We start from the raw sequence: 21,288 nt of genomic DNA on the forward strand, positions 1-21,288 counted from the left end.
GCAGTCAACTGGAACAGCATGCAATAAATCCTTCCCCCCAATAATGAGACGACACATCGCTTTGAGGGTTAAGCAGGAACTCTGGACTGGCTTATCCAGCCTGGCTTTTATTTCCAACTCACACATACAGGCCACACCCAGGGGGAGGCATAAAAGAACCAATGACATAGATGTTACCTCCCACACCTCCCCTCCCCTTAGTGTGACACATAATCCCATTATGCATACAGTGTAAAATATACTTTTACACAACTTTCATAACTTTAAAACCATACATCACATTCACATAAAAATACATATCCACAATCAATCCATTCAGGGGAACAACATATTAAAAAATGGCATGAATCCGACCAGGGGTTCAAAAGTTACTAAAAGTATCTTTTGTCCCTCCTGGCTGGCAGAAAAACATCCCCACAATGCACCCTGGTTTCCTCCCTTCTGCCCTGGAGTTAATTGGAGAAGTAATCCAATTATCCAGGACTAGAGGCAGACTCCATTAACCACATGGTTGCAAAACGACATAAGACACTTTAAAATACATAAAGTCACATTTACACATAACACACAGACATTTCACCTATCCCCAGATAGCTGGGATCTGCGCGCACAAAACTACCGAATAGCGCGCAGATCCTACTCACACAGTACAATTGCCATGGAGCTAAAGTCTTTCCCATAGTCTTTCATTATATGAATAGGCTCCATGGTATGGCTATCTGGGGTATCACATTCCCATAAAGTCTGGTCCATAGTCCAAAGGCAAGAGGCGGGCAATCAGCCCCCTCCAAGGACACGTGGCGAGGTCGGTTTCGCCACAGTGATTTAATCAATAATTATTCGTTACTGTCTGTTGATAGGCTGGGTTTTATTTATGAAAGATTTTCTTAACTTTTGCTCTAAAGACTAGGGTCCTTATGGTCACTTGTTTGAATTTGGGCTAGTATTATTCTTAAATATACCTTTTTTAGATTAATATACTCTCATATTAGTATATTATTAAACCATATACAGTTTTAGATTCTACCACATTTTCTATGTACCTATAGCTTCATAGGAGGTCTAGAACCTCTCGGTCTACTGGTGGACCACTTAGGACCTTTATGGAAATGTCAGTAAAAAACTTTATATATCTTTATAAAGCAAATCACCAAATACACATTCAGCCCTGTTTATAAAGGCTTCCTTACTACATTCACTTTCCATTCAATGTTTCCCTTTTCTTGCTATACACTGAGCATTTTTATAACTAGAATCAGTAGCGTTATACTTTGCTCCAGTTGGCTGAATATACTTGTTTGTTTTTTATATCCAGAAACTTTTTTTATGGCTTACATTTTGTCATCCATGTCATTAAATCATGATTCATGTTTGGTTTAAAAATGTCTTTTAACACTTGATGTTTGTCAAACAACATGTTGCTGTGCAACTCCATATTCCTCGGTCCATAAGGTTGAAAAGTGTAAAAAAAATAACCTTTTTTTTACACTGGAAACAACTAATTTGGGAACAAAATTCTTACCACCTCAAAAAAATTTGAACAGGAAAATAAAATGAATGAAGAGGAGCAGTAAGGAACATTAAAGTACTAAATAGGTGTAAATTACCCATTCTGTAAAAAAAAATGGCAAGCGACAAGCACAGGGGACAAGCCAGAGCCAGGCCTGGAGCGTTCAGCCCTTTTCTTATAATACCAGAAAAGAATTCAACATAATAACAAAATTGGCTTCATGAAGATGGTAAATTAGTAGAAAGATCCCTTTCCATTTTAATTATATTCATATGTAATAATTAAAGGAACACTAAAGACAGGTGCATTGTTGCCATATGGGCTGGAGGAGCTGTCTATTACCAACCTACCCCTAATGAAACACTGACACTCTTACGTATGGGTCAATATGTTCTCCGCTTTTATTCATTATATTCATAATAATAATAATAATAATAATAACAATAACATATAAATAACATTTAAAGTCATTGCCCACCCTCAAATCCTCAGCCATCCAACATTATCACTTCCCCACATATCAAATCACAAGGCAATGACCCATCATATATAACATAACATGGTATAACAATATGTAAGTATAACATAAACAAGATCCATTTTTCACACGATCCTGGCAGGGGTAAACCTTGATACGTCTACACCACCCGGGTTCGGAACTACCAATTCCTGGAAGTTTCTTTTGATCGACCGCACGCACATTTTCATGCCCAAAACAGTTCCAGTGAATTAGGCTGTGCGTCCGGTCTATTTTCAATGTCTAAGTTCACTTCGAATGCACGAACGGAGGCCGTTCGCGCACAAAGTTCATGTTGAAGTGCCGTTCAGCGGTGTTCGTGTTGTCGCGTGTCAGATTTGAGTTCCATGAACTCAAAGACAAAACACAGCTGAACACGTTCGACTAAACAAGATGGCCGTCACCACGTGTTTGACTATACGAACGGCAACCACCCAGCCGTTCGTCAATTTGGCTGCGGTTATCTCCCAGCCTAGAATGTAAGTAGGCTACATACTCCACTTGTGTGTGGTCCAGCTGTTCGGTGGTTCGGTGGCCATAGTCACAGGGCAAGAGGCTGTCAAGCAGGCCTCTCCAAAAAACAGTGGCGAGGTCACTTTCGCCACACCCTTTTCTATGATATAATTTTTAGATAAAATACTCCTTTGAATCCTCTTCAAACAATATCACAAAAATCTACAACAGAAAAATCAAAATAGTGTAATACATTTAGAACACCATATGTGTTTAGGTAGACTATTGCACTCACAAACGTAAGTTGTATGCAGGCAGACCATCCAAATTATTCAGTGTTCCAACTCCGAATGCTCTCAGTCATTTATGTAAAAGAGTAAAAGTGAAAACCTTTAACAAACTGCCACATGCAAGTCGTGGTAACCGACTCAGTAAACTCAAACATGCTTGTATGGATTTATGGTTTGGAGTACCATTGCTGCCACAAGAAACAAAGGAGGATGGAATGGAGAAGAAAATAGGAAGCTTAGTTTACCATGATGGACAAGAGGTCTGCTCAACCATATAGTATATATCTCCTGCTCACGCAAGAAGTTTTAAAAAAGATGATTGGTGGTTAGGGAACAGCCACTAAATGTTGATTTTATTCACTGATAAAGTGACAACTGACCAAGTAAGGGAAAAATGAGGAGCAGTAAAACAATCTCAACTTCCAAGCAGTCACTTTGACTGCTGCTATTGAGGGAGACAGGCCAGCAATGACACTTTGTGTTTTATCCTTGCTGTGCCTGTGTGGGAGCCTGGGTCATTGATTTTAGTATAATACTATGTTTAGGTTACTGCTGTACCAAGTTCTGGCCCAATACATTGTGTTGTCTTAGTCCAAGGATGAAATGCTGCCCCCCCTCCACTAAAACAACACCCACCAAAACACACCCATATCCATTATGTTTATCATGATAATTCAAACTAAAATAAAACTTACGGACCACTATAGGCACCCAGACCACTTCAGCTTAATGAAGTGGTCTGGGTGCCAGGTCCAGCTAGGTTTAATCCTTTTTGCTGTAAACATAGCAGTTTCAGAGAAACTGCTATGTTTACATATGGGCTAATCCAGCCTCTAATGGCTGTCTCACTGACAGCCACTAGAGGTGCTTCCGCGCTTCTCACTGTGATTTTCACAGTGAGAAGACGCCAGCGTCCACAGGAAAGCATTGAGAATGCTTTCCTATGAGACTGGCTGAATGCGTGCGTGGCTCTTACCGCGCATACGCATTTAGCCAGGGACGTCAGAAGAGGGAGGAGAGTCCCAGCGCCGCAAGCGCCCGGCGCTGGAAACAAGGTAAGGGATTAACCCCTTCCTCCCCCTTCAGCCCGGCGGGTTTAGGACCCTGAGGGTGGGGGGACCCTCAGGGCACTATAGTGCCAGGAAAACGTCCTTTAATAATGAGCTGATTCACTTTATGTGGATGACAAGTGCTGTCATAATGTTTCCAAATGAAAACTGTACGTGTTATCTCACAGACATCACCATGGGTATTGAGCATACATGACAGGCATCTCAATGACAATTCTGGCATTTACCTGTTAGTGGAATGAACTTTTTTTTTATTATTAAATTCTTTATTATTGTTGTGCAGGTAGGTACATGACAGTATCAAACGCCACAACAGCGTACATATATATATATATATATATATATATATATATATATATATATATATATATATATATAAACAGGCTTAACATTGGCAAGAGTATGTGCACATTTTTACAAAATATAAGCAGGATCAACATAACAGGCTTAACAATGGTGAAGAGTTACTGCAATGTAGGTTAGCATATGTGTGAATTAGGTTGCTTTGCTGTATACTACTGCAGTAATTTGAGTGCTGGAACAAACAAGTCTGCTTGAAAAACTAGGCCAGTGCTTCTATCATAAGGATCAGCAGACCCGAAGAGTATCAGTTAAGTAGATTAGGTAAATAAGTGAGTACTTTGGCTGTGCCATACTGTTAGAACGTCAGAGTGAAAAATAAGAGTAAATAAAACAATTAAGGCTCAGCAACGCTATTCTAGCTATACCCTCATTGTTATGATGTCACAGGCTAAACATGCAGCTATCATGCTAGTAGGGATGTCTAGGTTGTGTGAACTTGTAGCAGGTTCATGAGTAGTTCTAAACAAAGGTATTAGAAGACCAACAGAAGAAAATAATAATTTCTAGAACAGCATGGTATGACATTCGCTTTAAACGTATAACATACAAGGTATATATACTGAGGGTATTGTAAAGACTTTAGCACGTCCCTCCAGGTACAAGTCTGGGGAGCCAGCTAGTTAAGTAGCACAGAGGCATGTTAGGGGTGCATACTAGGCAAAATCAGATCTACGGCATCTGCAGGAGAGAGTCCCATCATGTGAATGTGTAGAGCTCATGCTACAGTCATCCGACCTGCGTGCACCTCCCGGTGGAGGGCTGATGCGTCGATGGTGTGACCTTTTCAGTCGATGCCCTGCTTGCACAGGGGTGTCGTAGCTGGAGAGGGTGTCTGACTGAGGGCCGCTTTGGTCGTCATCGTGTGTGGTAGTGTAGATACAAATATCCATTTTGATATCTATCCTAGCTGTCCATATAAAGGTTAATTTGAACAAAGAATTAACTTGGCATTTCATCTTTTATTCTCGGAAATAGGATTTATATAAAATCCTAGTTACGGGAAAAATACTGATTTTGAAATGTTCTTGTTAATTGTCCAAGATATCGGTATTTGTAAATATCTGGTTTTAATCAAATGTGTAATGCGTAATGTGTAATAACTAGAAACAGCTGTTTATAACTTGTGAAAAACATATTATGTAATAAATGCTCATGACCCCCACCGACATGAAAATGGGGTATAAATGTTACTGACGTATAATTAAACTTTGAATTGGTTATAGAACACATCTCTTGTCTTCTTGACTGATTCCCAGGATCCTGTCTATCACAGAGGGTGTGGCTCTAACAAAATATCCATCTAACTAAGAGAGTTTCGTGTATAGCTAATTTTATCCCCTACAACTTGGTACCAGAAGTGGGGTGCAATTAAAGGAACGGAAGAGAAAAGGTAGGTCTTTTTGACCTTTTATTTTTTAGCCTCTCTTTTCCCATCCTTTATACATTGCACATCTACATTTTTATTTAAAGGGGAGGTTAGTTTCACTCCTTGGGTAGGAGATGAGTTTGTACATAACTGTGGGAGACGTCCCATGAACCCTCTTTGTAAGAAAAGAGGTTGCCTTTGGTAGGTTGTAAAACAGATTTTCAGTCTTTGGCAGACTGCGTTGTAGTTTATGTACGTAATTATTGCAAACTGTAATGGTTGGCAGAGAGAAAAAAGAAAAAAGGAAAAAAACTCTGTACTTAAACTCTATGATGGGTATTTTGGCTGCTTGGCTGTTTTGCTTGCTTGCGATATATCTGTTAGCTTTTGTGCTTTTTGCAAGGGATTGGAATTTCTGATTTTAAGCTATACAGCTCGTGGAGAAGTAACCGTTTTGTGGGAACTTTTGATTCCACTGAATAATCAGCTATTCCAAATCCAATTCTCATTGAGATTGAAATGGGTACTTCCCAGTCTAAAAAACACCCTCGCCCTAATCCAGGGGAGACTTGCAAGCAGTATGTTACTAGTGTATAGTTAAGGGATTATGTTTGGGAGATAAGAAATCTTTTCCTTGGTATGAGGGAGATCCAGGATGGGATAAGGAATACATGAGACAGGGGGGTAAGAATTGGCTTAAGATTGCACCTCACTGATACCCTGTTTCTCAAGAGGAGAGACTGTTGTTGATACCTGTAAATCATTGCCCCCTCCTGATTACCTAAAGATAATGATGATTGAGTATCCTTGCTGTGGTAGTTAGTACCCACTGCTCCTTAAAGTTCCCTTTTACCCCCTCCCCAGGAAGAAAGGATTGGGCAGCTCCTCTGAAGCCCTGAGGGTGTCCAAACCAGGTATTAGAATTAAGGGAATAAAATAATTGAGGGAATGTCAAAAGTAGATGTAAAGGTGATGATAAATAAAAGAAAAAATAGAGGTTAATTAAGGGGGGCTACAAATTCATGTTGTAAATGTAGATGATTATAAATTATTACAAAATGTATATTTTCAGCACATGCTTCATTTCGTGCTGTAAACTAACTTGCTTGCTACAAGTACCTGACATGTTGTAAATGCTTTAAATTGTATGTATTCTGTAGCATTCTGAAAATCTGTAAATTGTTGTCTGGGGATGCTGAGATTTTATTAATTGTGACCCAAATGGTGGACTACCTGTGCAGAAGTGGGTTTGAAATTTTGGTCATGGAATGTAGGATCAGAAACCATGGACAAAGGTTTTTACCTGTGTTTTTATGACTTTTGGGAACTCAAATTGACCGGTCAAAATTTTCCCATGGCTTTAACATGGAGTAGTATAAATATTTTGAGTATTTGAGAGTTCTGACAAATGCAGGTGATACCATGTCTGTGTAATCTGGTCCAAATGTTCTATAAGCGTATAGGAGAGAAATTCTATTGATAAGGTACATATGTTGCAACTGGTTAATGCAAGTGTTATACAAATGTTTAAGTCAAACGCGTTATATGGCCGTACGCGATCCCTTCTTTAATAAGAAAACCTTTGGTACCAGAACTCTTAAATAAAAAAATAAAAAACCTTACAATAATATGTTCTGAATACAGCTGTTAAAAGTTTATTCTGTGTAAATGATGATTGTGATGACTGTGTGTTTTGGTTACTCATTTTAAAGTATGCAGTTTGATTGTCATGTATGTTAATGGGTATTTTGCTGTGTTATTTTAAATTATATTTGAATAAATTTGTCTCAGTATTGATACAGCTGGAAATGGCAGTGTAATAATCTATTAAATAACATTTATTATTGAATACTAGTCCAAGAGCAATATGAGTTGTAATCCTTAAAGCAAAAGAAAAAACGCTAAGTTTTAGCTGTTTTCCAAAATTCTGTTTTAATAATGGACTTCTTGCCAAAATTCGACTTTCCTGTCCAGCTGCCAGGTTTTCTGGTCTAATCTTAAAGCAGTACTGCTTGCATAGTTTGCAGAAATGCATAATGCACAAATTAGGGAAACCTACATTATGTGTTTCTTTTGGGTGTGACATTTAATAATTTATTTTGGATTGAGTTAATTGCCTGTCCATTAATAGGTTTTTTGTATTGGCATGTCTGCTGGATATCTGCTATATTTGTTGTGTTCTGTGTTATAAGAGGACATGTGTGATATTACAATGAGTATGAAGAATATTTAAAGAATATTTGCATGTCACTAACGCAAGCCTTTAGTGTCTTTTTACAACAGATTAAAACGCTGATCAGCCAACAAGAAAGGGGCCCCTGAGAAGGAGAAAATAATAAAAAAAAATCATCTGCTTTTCAAAATCGTGGATCCACGTTTCCAATTTTAAATGGCTCTCTCTTTCTTCATATTATTAGGGGAGTATTTAGAGTTAACTCTACTTTTAAAGTGCATTGCATTTTTAAGTCAGAGAAAAAGAAAAATGTGTTATCTTTAACATAAAAAATGAATGGATGTATATGATAAGTTTTCTCTAAGATTAAGATTCCTCATTGATGCCTCATTGATTATAGCAAAATGATGAAATGGTATTTTTGATAGAGATCAGACAATTTCTGATAATTATAAGTGAGGCAATTCTAAACTACTGTATTATATTTGTATTGGTATATTGAAAGCATTTTGCTGACCCAGAAGAGAATAAATAATATAATAATTATAAAAGGAACCATACTATGGGAAGAGGTCACCCTAGTAACTCGTTAAGGGGTTAAACTCATTTTTGATAAGCATATAAAATTTAGTTTTTGTGGTTGGACTTTTGATACTCAATTTGAACTCAATTGAAGTATTACAACCATATCCTTGCAAGTGTAGGAAACGGCTGCAATATGATTTTAATATTTGCAATATATTTGTGTTTTCAATGTATTCTAACAATAGAAAAGTAACTAACTGCATTACACCCATAACCCAGACTGTCAGTATTGCTAACCCTACATGAAGACTTTGCTTTCACTGTTTATGTATACACCCCTAGACAACCGTGCTATACATATACAATAATTCTTCAAAAGCGTATTAATATTATATCTGTGTGGTACACAAAGCGGTGTACACCAAGAAGGGGTGTGAGTTAGGTTATCTCGACCTGCATATGGAATGCGCTTCCTCCTTGTTCACTTTTGGTAAAACTGTTGGTCTGTGACTGGCCCTCTTTTACCCCAACTGAATTTCTTGGGAAGATTCATGAGAAAGATACAGCAAGTTGTTTTGATATAAAGAAAGAGGGAAAAGTATGTTGTATCGGTCACAAAGGATTGTGATCTTAAGCAGGCGAGTGTCAGGGTCTTACCTGAGTTGGGAGTCTGTAGCGCAGATATGTCGCTCACCCTTGCAGATAGCCACAGGCCGAGGTGGTCAGGCAAGAATTCACCTGGCCTGTGGGTCTGTGCACGGGGGCTGTGCAGGATGCAGTACCAAATTCGCAGGACAGGCAAGGACAGAACCAGCAGGATAGTCGAGGGATAGCCGAGGTCAAAGGATGCCAGAGGTTAGAATAAACGTAGTCACAAGCCGAGGTCAAATATACGAAGCAGAATAAACAGGAACACTGGTACGACACAGGAACACAGATCAAAGACTTGACAATGAGTGCAGGGCGAGGCTGGGTTTAAATACCCTGCTGATGAAGATCAGAGTCAGGTGATAAGCAGACAAGTCAAGGTGCAGCCCCCGGTGTAGTAGCCAAGCCAGGATGAACAAGACCGGAATCAGAAGTCTCTGGTAAAGCTGCTGTGGCTCAGAGGTAGAGAGCAGGACTGGGATAGATAAGTACCCTGGTTCAAGTCCCCTGTTGGGAATTCCAGGAGCGACCACGTCTGGCCGTCTGTCTCACAGGTGAGTACCCTGACAGTACCTCCCCCTTCAAAAACGACCTCTGGGCGTAGGTAGGCTCCTCATTGAAATAATCTGTCTCTCCAGAGTCACTCTCAGAATCCGTCGAGTCCCCATAGTGAAAGTCCTCAGTATGGGATCCCTGATTAGCTCGGGATTTCCCAGTACCAGCTTCTGGTACAGCTGACGATCGGTCTAGGTTCCGGGTAGGGGTGACAAAAACTTCCACAACCTCGGGAGGGACAGTGCTCGCAGCTAGCAGTGCTTTTTCGAACACTTCCAGGTCTTTTTTACAGACCGTAGTGCCATTAGAAGCAATGACACAATCCTTAGGTAAATCCTTTTCAAGTGGGCAGGAAGTAGTGGTGGTAATACAGGAAGCAACTTTGGTAGTAAAGGCAGACGACTCTGGAGCAGGAGGTCTAGGAGGGCGAACAGGACAAAGCGTGATGAAGTGTCCACCTTCTCCGCAGTAAAAACACAGACCATGGCTTCTCCTTCGGTCCCTCTCTCCCGGTGTGACTTTGCAGTGGACACGTCCAATTTGCATAGGTTCCTCAGGATCAAGTTGAACACAGGATACCTCTGGAGTTCTCCTGGGAACTGGATCATAAGAGGGTATCACTGGGGTGTGGTGACGTAGACTCCGCGATTTTTTAGTAGTTGGAGCTGGCTTGGGCTTAGTGATCCTGCACTGTGAGTCCAAAGCAATAAGAAAGGACTCCCAGCTGACAAGGACAGGACTCTTCCTCTGCAACATTTGGTAAGACCAAGCTTTAATGCGTCCAGACAACAGGTTGATAGCCGCTCTGACCCTGATGAAATCCGTGGCGTAAGTTCGAGGCTTTAAAGAGAACAATACCTCGCAATCCATCCTGAATGACTGGAAGGACGTGTAGTTACCATCAAATCTGTCGGGCATGATGACAAAGGGTTCCGGAGCTGGATGTACTGCGCCTTTAAGAGAAAAAAGTTCCTGCTGCAACTCCGAAACAATCTGGGCCAGGCTGGACACTTGCTGGAGTGAGGGTGAGCACATTTCTGCGGACTCCATATTGGTCAAGTCTTTTGTCAGGGTCTTACCTGAGTTGGGAGTCTGTAGCGCAGATATGTCGCTCACCCTTGCAGATAGCCACAGGCCGAGGTGGTCAGGCAAGAATTCACCTGGCCTGTGGGTCTGTGCACGGGGGCTGTGCAGGATGCAGTACCAAATTCGCAGGACAGGCAAGGACAGAACCAGCAGGATAGTCGAGGGATAGCCGAGGTCAAAGGATGCCAGAGGTTAGAATAAACGTAGTCACAAGCCGAGGTCAAATATACAAAGCAGAATAAACAGGAACACTGGTACGACACAGGAACACAGATCAAAGACTTGACAATGAGTGCAGGGCGAGGCTGGGTTTAAATACCCTGCTGATGAAGATCAGAGTCAGGTGATAAGCAGACAAGTCAAGGTGCAGCCCCCGGTGTAGTAGCCAAGCCAGGATGAACAAGACCGGAATCAGAAGTCTCTGGTAAAGCTGCTGTGGCTCAGAGGTAGAGAGCAGGACTGGGATAGATAAGTACCCCGGTTCAAGTCCCCTGTTGGGAATTCCAGGAGCGACCACGTCTGGCCGTCTGTCTCACAGGTGAGTACCCTGACAGCGAGACAAGGACATTTGGGAGGTGATAGGAGATTGAATCAGACAAGTTGTGGAGGCAGAGGTAGAGGATTTGATCAAAGGGCCTAGCTTTTGTAGAGGTGGCAACTTCAGCACTGTTTGAATTGTGGATAGAAGGGGTTCACCTCGGTTAAGCTGGCCCCACTGGTATTGCTGGTGCCCCTGGCTTCCCTGGTGCCTGGGGTGCTCCTGGACCTAAGGGTAACAATGGTGAATCTAAACCATGGTGCTCAGGGAAATAAAGGAGAACCTGGTGCTAATGGAGAACCTGACCCAGCTGGCAGGTTCCTTAATACCAACCACAGCTTCCAATCTATACCCACACCCAACAACCCAAGCCTAATACACAGATGGCTCATGTTTTTAATATTTTATATATAGTTTTCAGTGATAAAACAGTATTAATGCTGGCTCTTAGAGGATGTACAAGCTGAAGTTGGGACCTAGACATTGTTTGCATAGACTGTGCAATGTGAAATAACTAAAATAAAATTGGATAATAATAAGTATGCTTAGTCAATTTGTAACGTGGTATCATAGAGGCATCTGCAATAAAATAAGTGGGTTTCCAAGACCTGGCAAGTGAAGGCTATTTAATATAACATATGTCTACAACCTTAACACAGCAAGACAACTCTGTATTAAACAAAGCACTTTAGAACAAAAGTAATTCATTTTGTTTCTCCTATTTCATTCCTAGTTGTTTTGAAGAAAAAAAAAAAAAGATTGTTTAAGTGGGATACCTGTATGGAGGTGCCACCATGTATTAAACATGATCACACACATACAGAACTGGTGGCTTTTTGGACATCGGGATCTATAAAGGGTTTTGGTTTAAAAAAAAAAAAAAAAATTGACAGAATTCAGCATTCCAAAGTAATTAATTGGGATTATCAAATCAAGGTTTAAGGTTTAAGAACAGTATTTTATTAGGAATTATTCCAATATGTATATGTTAGTGTTTTAGTACTTAACAAGCATTTATATAGAATGAGTGCTTCTCTCATCCATGCAAAGGCATTCTAAAGGGAAATTATGTATTAAAATTGTATAAAGGACAATGCAATGAAATATAAGCAACACCGAGAGAAGCACATGTTACACAAGTTAAGGATTTAACTTTAGTCTCTAATTTGAGTTTAGCCTAGATAATTAATTTATTGATGTCGTACTGATCCTTGTGTTTGTATGATTATAGAGACCATATTGGAGTATTTGTGCTGCCTGATATTTGGGACTACACACCAATCTCTCTGGCTGACCTACCTGCCTACCTACCTTTTTTCAATTAAATATGTTTGGTCAAAATCCATACTGTCCGAAGAAACTGAGATGCTTATTTATGAGGACATAAATTAACTTGGAAAGTCCTGAAGGTGCAGTGCTGTCTAATGCTGCTATTTCTGTATTAACCCTTCCAACAATTGGGGTGTTGCATTGTGGTGAACATCCAGCAAACAGAAGAATTAAGAACTATGTGGAAGCTGACATTGTCTTGTTGTCAGCCATATTGCTACCCTTAACTATGTTATGGTGTCTAAGATTATGGAACAAAGTTTATGGTGTCTAACATTCTTTATTTTCTTTGAAAGACTTATTCTATTTTTCTGGACTATGCTGGACTATTGAACTATTTTGTTATTTTTATTTTTGTAGAGTTAGCCGGAGAGAGAGGAAGTTTTAGCTTACTCAGGCATGGATGTACTATGTGTGTCATTGATGTATGTTGAGTGTATTGCAGAAAAATAAGGTGTGCTATGACTTTAAATAACTTAATTGTGTCAAATAAAAATGTAATCCTCAGTATTATATTTAAAGTGCATGTGCAATGTGCAACACGTGAAAAAACCAAATGGGGAAAAAAGTCCAAACTTACAATTTTAGCGCCACTGGCGTGGATCACCCCTCAGGGTTATATATATATATGTAAAACAAAAACAAGAAACAAAGATCATAGGATAATATGACTTTTAAAACTATAGGATAATGTAAGGGGAATAATACACACTTACAAAGGTAGAGCAGTAAAAGTCTGCTCTAACTGTAATGGCAGAAGTCCTCTTATCTCAGGACTCAGAGACCTTTTATACTCAGGACAGCAGTTAAATCCTTCTGAAGCACTTTATTTATGAATAAGATAAAAATAATTCACACAGTGTGATAAAATAGTAAAATAGCTTCTGTGTCACCCGTCCAGAAGATTCTCCTTATTCAGCGGTCGCGATAGGTAAAGCTTGAATCCGCCGGCTGATAAGTATTGCCACCGCAAGTAGATACTTCCGGGTTTTGGAGCGATCACGTGGTGACGTCGTGCGTGATGACGCGTTTCACCAAATGGGCTTCCTCAGATCACATACTGGATCCTGCTGTCCTGTTGGTTTTTATGACGGTCTCTCTGGGCATGAACTTTATGAAAAGAAAGTCTATTGGTCCTGAATCACCTGATGACTCCATAATTAAACGTCCAGTCTTAGTGTTTAGGCATATAACCTAAATGGAGCATTTATATTGAGGCAAAAACGGTAAAAGCTAATAGTACTAATAGTACTAACAGGTATATTGATACATTGCCATACATATCTGTATAAAAAACTTTAAACATTTTAAATACATAACCATAATATAAATACAAGATAAATAATAAATAAACATATCTTCTTGGATACAATTAAATAAATATCATCATACCAGATGTAATAGCAGCTATATTGAAATGTCCCACATCCTACTAATAGAGTAAAAAAGACATTATAAACAGAACAATTAGTGCAAATAAAGAGAAAGTTAAAAACGTTACAAAAAGTTAAAAAGATCAAATTCAATGTTTAGGCCCATTGGTTATAGGGTTCCCAATTTATGGACCCATTTCATTTCCTCTCTACCTATGTGCCGTATGTGGTCACCTCCTCACCAGGATTTTTTAACCTCTTGTATCCCTACAAAGGTTAATCCACTCGGATCTCTGTTGTGATATTTTTTAAAATGAGCAGACACACTATGTAACTCAAATCCTTTGCGTATATTGTTAACATGTTCATAGATTCTTTTATGTAGCGGACGTTCGTTCTCCCTACATACTGCAGTCCACATGGGAAGATTAGCAAATATATAATATTCTTACTAAAACAGGTAATAAAATCCCTAATATTAAACTCACACTCTGAATGTTTACTTTTAAATTTGTTAATTCCTTTTAGGGTCCTATTTACACTACACTTACATCCCACACATGTCCCGCATGAATAAAAGCCTTTTTTGTTGTTACTTAAAGGACCACTCTAGGCACCCAGACCACTTCAGCTTAATGAGGTGGTCTGGGTGCCAGGTCCTTCTAGGGTTAACCCATTTTTTCATAAACATAGCAGTTTCAGAGAAACTGCTATGTTTATGAATGGGTTAAGCCTTCCCCCTATGTCCTCTAGTGGCTGTCTCATTGACAGCCGCTAGAGGCGCTTGCGTGCTTCTCACTGTGATTTTCACAGTGAGAGCACGCCAGCGTCCATAGGAAAGCATTATGAATGCTTTCCTATGTGACCGGCTGAATGCGCGCGCAGCTCTTGCCGCGCGTGCGCATTCAGCCGACGGGGAGGAGAAGAGGAGGAGAGCAGGAGGAGATCTCTCCGCCCAGCGCTGGAAAAAGGTAAGATTTAACCCCTTTCCCCTTTCCAGAGCCGGGCGGGAGGGGGTCCCTGAGGGTGGGGGCACCCTCAGGGCACTCTAGTGCCAGGAAAACGAGTATGCTTTCCTGGCACTAGAGTGGTCCTTTAAAAATGTTTCAGGCATTTGTCTTTTGGGGTGATTAAACGTAAGGATTTGTTTTAAATTTGTAGCCCCTCTAAAAGTAATAAATCTTGGTCTAATTTGTTTACTTCCTCATAGGCTTTAAGTAATAATTCATTAGGGTATTCTTTTGGGGGAAATTTTCTCATTACAGTTTTCGCTTGCTCTTCAAATATGTCTTTATCTGTACAGTTTCTTCGTATGCGTTGCAGTTGTCCTTTGGGAATATTGTTAAGCCACGGGGTGTAGTGTCCACTGTTGTACAGTACATAGCTATTCACATCTACTTTTTTTTAAAAAAATCGTAGTTTTTAAAACACCTTCCTCAACATAAATTTCCAGGTCTAAAAAAATTTATATTTTGTGTTCTAAAATTGCTAGTTAGTTGTATGCCCCAGGAGTTCTGATTAATTTCTTTAAAAAAAAATTCTAAATCTTTTTGGGAACCTCTCCATATAAAAAACAGGTCGTCAATATATCTTTTATAGGAGACCAGGTTCGTCCCCCAGGATCTATGACAGTAGATGGCTTCTTCTTCCCAACCTGACATAAATAAATTTGCATAGCTAGGGGCGAACCTGGTCCCCATAGCTGTGCCTTGTTGTTGTAAGTAAAATTTAGAATTAAATATAAAATAATTATTTTCTAAAATCCATTTAATACTATCTATAATAAAAACAACATGTTCATTAGACAGTGTCTCAGATTTTTCTAAACATTTGCGTACTGTGTTACAACCTAAAATATGAGGAATTGATGTGTATAAAGCGGATACGTCTGAAGTAACCAAGATATACCCATCTGTCCACTGTACATTTTTTAGAGTCTTTATCATATCTGTAGTGTCTTTCAAGTATGAGGGCATATATTTTACTATATTCTGTAGCCATATATCTACATATTTGGAAAGGTTAGATGAAATTGAACCTATCCCAGACACAATCGGTCTTCCGGGAGGGTGACTTAAATCTTTATGCACTTTCAGCAAAGTATAAAAGACGGGTATTCTCGGAGACTCTATTTTGATAAACTTATACTCTTTTTCATTTAAAATTCCCTCTTCCTTTCCTCTGTCTAATAAAATATCAAGAGATAATTTTATATCTGGAGTGGGATCTTTCTTTAATTCCATATATAATTTTTAATCTCCTAATTGGCGGTGACATTCTTTTAGATAGTCTGATGTGTTTTGGATAACTATACTCCCCCCTTTATCCGTTGGTTTTATAATAATTTCTTTATTACTTCTCCGTTGTTGTAAAGCTCTATATTCACTGGGGTTTAGATTGCCTTGAGATTTTTTCTTACAGTTGTCTTTATTTAATTTGTCAAAATCTTCAATAACAGATTTCTCGAACATGTCGATAGCACTAGTTCTATAGTTCCTTGGATAAAAGTGTGACCTATTTTTTAACATGGTATGGTTATCACTTTTTTTAGTGTCTACACATTTATTTATTTCAAAGAATCTTTTTATTGTAAGAGTTCTGGAATATTTAAGTATATCTATGTACGCAGAGAAGGAATTGAAGTTTTTACTGGGGGCAAATTTTAAACCTTTATTGAGAATTTGGTTTCGTCTTTATTTGGTACAAATTTTGATAGGTTAATTACTCCCTCCAGTTCGACGTTCTTCCTCTTTTTCCGTCATTGTAACCTAATTCCTCCTCTGCATCCTCTCTGTCTCGTCTCCTCTTTAGGGGAGAGAAAGAAACTTTCCCTCTCCGTTTCTCTAAAAAAACATCCTGTCTTTGAGCCTGAGCCAATGGGTCATACCTATTATGTAATTCTCTCTCTCTATTCTTAGGAGAGTTTCTATTTCTGTACGGTCTGAAGTTTCGTTTATTGTGGGGTTCGACTCTTGTCCATTCATTTCTTCTATTACTCTCTGGTGTTTTCCATTTAGGGGTATTAAAACCTGTATGGGATTGATTGTCATTTCTTTTTCTGTCATAGGTATTTTTACAATAACTGGAGTAGTCTTTTTTGACTTACCGATGTTCTCCTGTTGGTCTATGGAAATTTCTAACTTTATTGTATTTATAGTCGTCCATATCTCTTTTATATTTTTTGTATTTGTTTTGTTTGACTTGTTCTTCTAATCTATTTAGGTTTTCTTTGGTTTGTTTTGTTAATTCCTCATAGTCCCTGGTTTCCACTGTTGGTTCTAATATTTTTTGGATATCTTTAACCTCTTTATCTATATCATTTAAAGCCTTACTTCTACAGAGTATCACAATATTCATCATCTCTATAGAGAATCTTTCTAGAGCTTCATTCCACATTGTGACATATTTTTGATTTTTTTCATTCTCAAAGGTCGGGGTTTTAGAGAATCTCAGGCCCCTTGGTGTAATTTTGTCTTGTAAGTACCTCTCTAGAGTGGCTATCTCCCATTTATATTTGATTTCTTTTGCCAAAATCTTTTCCAGATCATTAAACATAATTTCAATATCATCATTATTAGAATTGTGTATATTGTCATACTGTGCATTATTAATATCATCAAATCCACATCGCATTCTATCTCTATATTCAAAAAGTGACATGATTAAAAGCAAACTAAATTAAAAGCAAATTAAAGCAAATTAAAAGCAAATTAAAAGTAAACTATGTGCAGTGTTGTTACACAATAACATTACACAATAACATTACAGTAGTAATAAATCCACCAAACAGCAACCATTTTTCAACACAAATGTAGGGCAGGGTGTACAGACTATAATGTTTGGCATTTTAAAAAGGGGGAGCAGCCACAACAATAGCTTCTCTAGTTCTACTACTCTTAGTTAAAGCAGTCTATATTGAGAATAGTGACAGTCATCGACAGAGGCAGTTTGGGAACATTAGGACTCCTCATCATTCCAAGAAAGAGTCTACCAGCCAACTATTTAACATTTTATTGGATTTTTATTCCATGGCCATATCAAAACAGTAGGCTAATAAAATGACCTGCCTGATTTCCCATATTTATGGAGTGCTCCTACTAGCCATAATGCCTTTCTTTAATTGATGGCACATTGGTGGCAGCCCACGGTGCCTGGATATATTAGAGATAGTGAAAAAGGTCCAACCTTACTGCAAACCATACTTAATAGTTGTAGGAGGATTGACCGGCATATCCACCATAGTGTGAGTATGTCAACTCTTGAGGCAGGAGCAAAAGGAGAGAGGGACTACCACACATTATCAACAACATGATGTCAGTCAGGGTCGCCGCATCATATAGGTAACTTAGGCAGTTTTGAGTGACTTGGCAGGAGTCCTCCTGCCCGTCACTGTGTAGCATGGCCGGGCGGCATGATCCGCGATAAAGGAGATTGCTCTCTCAGTGAGCACTTCCTGTCAGTCTAACTGGGTAAAGGAAACACAAGCTCCTGCACCGCTGTCCACGCCACCTGACCATGTTACAGTGAGATAGGAGGCACAACAGGGAAGGGAGGGGAGATGGCACAAAGGGAGAGATGGGAGAGACCATTGGAGGGGAAGAGACCACTAATGGGGGAGAGACCACTAACGGGGGGGGAGACCACTAAAGGGGGAGGGAAGGGACCACTAAGAGACTAAGGAGAAAGGGGAGGGGGGTAGAGACCACTAGGGGAAAGATGGGGGGATTGCTGGAGAGAAACATGAGCCAAGAGGGGGAGAACTCTAAGGGATAGGGGGGAGGGATAGCACTATTGGGAACAAGGATTAGACAGGGGAGGGCACTAAGGGACAAGGGGTCAGGGAGAGCACTAAGGGACAGCAGGGGAGGGGAGATTACTAAGGGACAGGAGTGCAGTGGAGAGCACTAAGGGACAAGTGGTGCAGGGTCACAAGAAGTGTGACATATCTATGGAATGGAAAAATGGGAACAAATTCCTAGATGCAATGATTATTTCGGTGGCAAGTGCAAAAGAGGAGATAGAACCAAACATTTCCATTTGGATTGATGCTGGTCTGGAACACAACGGGGTGGTCACTTATTGTTTCCATTGGTATGCCTTATCTTAACCTCTGATCTAGGCTAGGTAATCCACAGGGTTTATATCCAATGATATTGAAATGTGTATTGTACTTGCTTGGGGTAAAAATCTAATTTTGAGTGAGTCACTATCTTCCTTTCCAGAGTGGGGGGGGGGGGGGGGGGGGGGAGACCACTAAGGGGAGGGGGAGAAGGGAAGAGACCACTAAGGGACTAAGGAGGAAGGGGGAGAGACCACTAAGGGAAAGATAGGGGGAGACAACTAATGGACTAAAGAGGAAGGGGGAGAGGGGAGAGACCACTAAGGGAAAGATGGGGGGAGACCACTAAGGGAAAGATGGGGGAAGGAGAGAGAGACCACCAAGGGAAAGAGAGATCAAGAGCCAAGAGGGGGAGGGGGCAGGGAAGGGATAGGGGGGCAGGGAGAGCACTAAGGGACAGGAGGGGAGAGGAAATCACTAAGGGACAGGAGGGCAGTTGAGAGCACTAGGGGACGGAGGCAAGGGAGATCACTAAGGGACAGGCATGGAGGGAAGATCACTAAGGGATTGGAGAGCACTTAGAGGCAGGAGGGGATGGGAGGGAAGAGCACTAAGGGACAGGAGAGAAGAGGACGACACTAAGACACTACACACATACACAATGCATCCTTACACATACACAGAAACACACAATGCATGCCTGCACACACACACACTGAAACATACAATGCATCCTACACTCACACGGAAACACACTATGCATCAGTGGCGGATCCAGGGGGGGGGCAACGGGGCAATTGCCCCCCCCGAGATTCTCCCCTGCCGGCTAGTGCAGGGCTGGCATTGCCCAAGTGCCAGCCCTGCAATGTGCCTGCGGACCGGAGGGGAGATCAGAGATCTCCCTCCCCGGTCCGCAGGCACTGTGCTGACAGCCGGCAGGGGAGGGAGAGAGGACCCGGAAGCTCAGCCAGCAGCTCCTCCGGGTCCTCCTCTCGCGAGATTTGGAGCGTTGCCGCGGTAACCACGGCAACGCTCCAAATCTCCCGAGAGTGAACTCTAGCCCTGGAGCGCGGGCTAGAGTTCACTCCACACTGGAACCACCAGGGAATCCCCACTGGGACCACCAATGAATCCCCACTGGGACCACCAATGAATCCCCACTGGGACCACCAGGGAAAGAAAGATGTCCCCCCTCCTCACAGTAAAGGTAAGAAGGGAGGGGGGACATAAATATATTTATTTTAATTAAATTTTAAAAAAAACATATTATAAGCCCCCCCCATCCTTATCATACACACACATTGCCCCTTCCCCCCATACACACACACACATTGCCCCTGCCCCCCATACACACACACACACATTGCCCTGCCCCCCCATACACACACACATTGCCCCTGCCCCCCATACACACACACACATTGCCCCTGCCCCCCCATAAACACACACACATTGCCCCTGCCCCCCCATACACACACACACATTGCCCCTGCCCCCCCATACACACACACACATTGCCCCTGCCCCCCATACACACACACACATTGCCCCTGCCCCCATACACACACACATTGCCCCTGCCCCCCATACACACACGCACATTGCCCCTACCCCCCATACACACACACACATTGCCCCTGCCCTCCCATACACACACATTGCCCCTGCCACCTATACACACACACACATTGGCCCTGCCCCCCATACACACACACACATTGCCCCGGCCCCCCCATACACACACACACATTGCCCCTGCCCCCCCATACACACACACATTGCCCCTGCCCCCCCATACACACACACATTGCCCCTGCCCCCCCATACACACACATTGCCCCTGCCCCCCTGTACACACACAAATTGCCCCTGCCCCCCATACACACACACATTGCCCCTGCCCCCCACACACACTACTGCCCCCAACACACACTGCCCGATACATACTGCCCCACACACATACACTGCCCCCACACACATACACTGCACCCACACATACACTGCCCCCACATACACAAACATTGCCCCCACATACACACACACTGCCCCTCATAAACACATACACTGCAATACACACACACACTGTAACTGTCACACACACATACTGACCCCACATGACATATACTGCCGCCCTCACTTACACACTGCAACCTTCACACACACACTGCTAACACACTGTCCCCCTCACACACACACACACTGCACCCCTCACACATTGCACCACTCACACATACCACTGCTCCTCTGCCCTACTACAGCCCCATTTCCCAGAGGACCTCAGGTAAGTTGTCAAACTGTTCTTAAACAGTTTGACTACTTACTCTGGGAGGGGGTCTCGGCACTATTGGCACAATAACCACTACACTGAGCTGTAGTGGTTATTGTGTCTGGATTATTTATTTAAATAATCTACAAGTGCCCCTCCCGAGATCA

The sequence above is a fragment of the Pelobates fuscus genome, chromosome 7 (genome assembly GCF_036172605.1).
Source record: "Pelobates fuscus isolate aPelFus1 chromosome 7, aPelFus1.pri, whole genome shotgun sequence".
NCBI classification, from domain to species: Eukaryota; Metazoa; Chordata; class Amphibia; order Anura; family Pelobatidae; genus Pelobates; species Pelobates fuscus.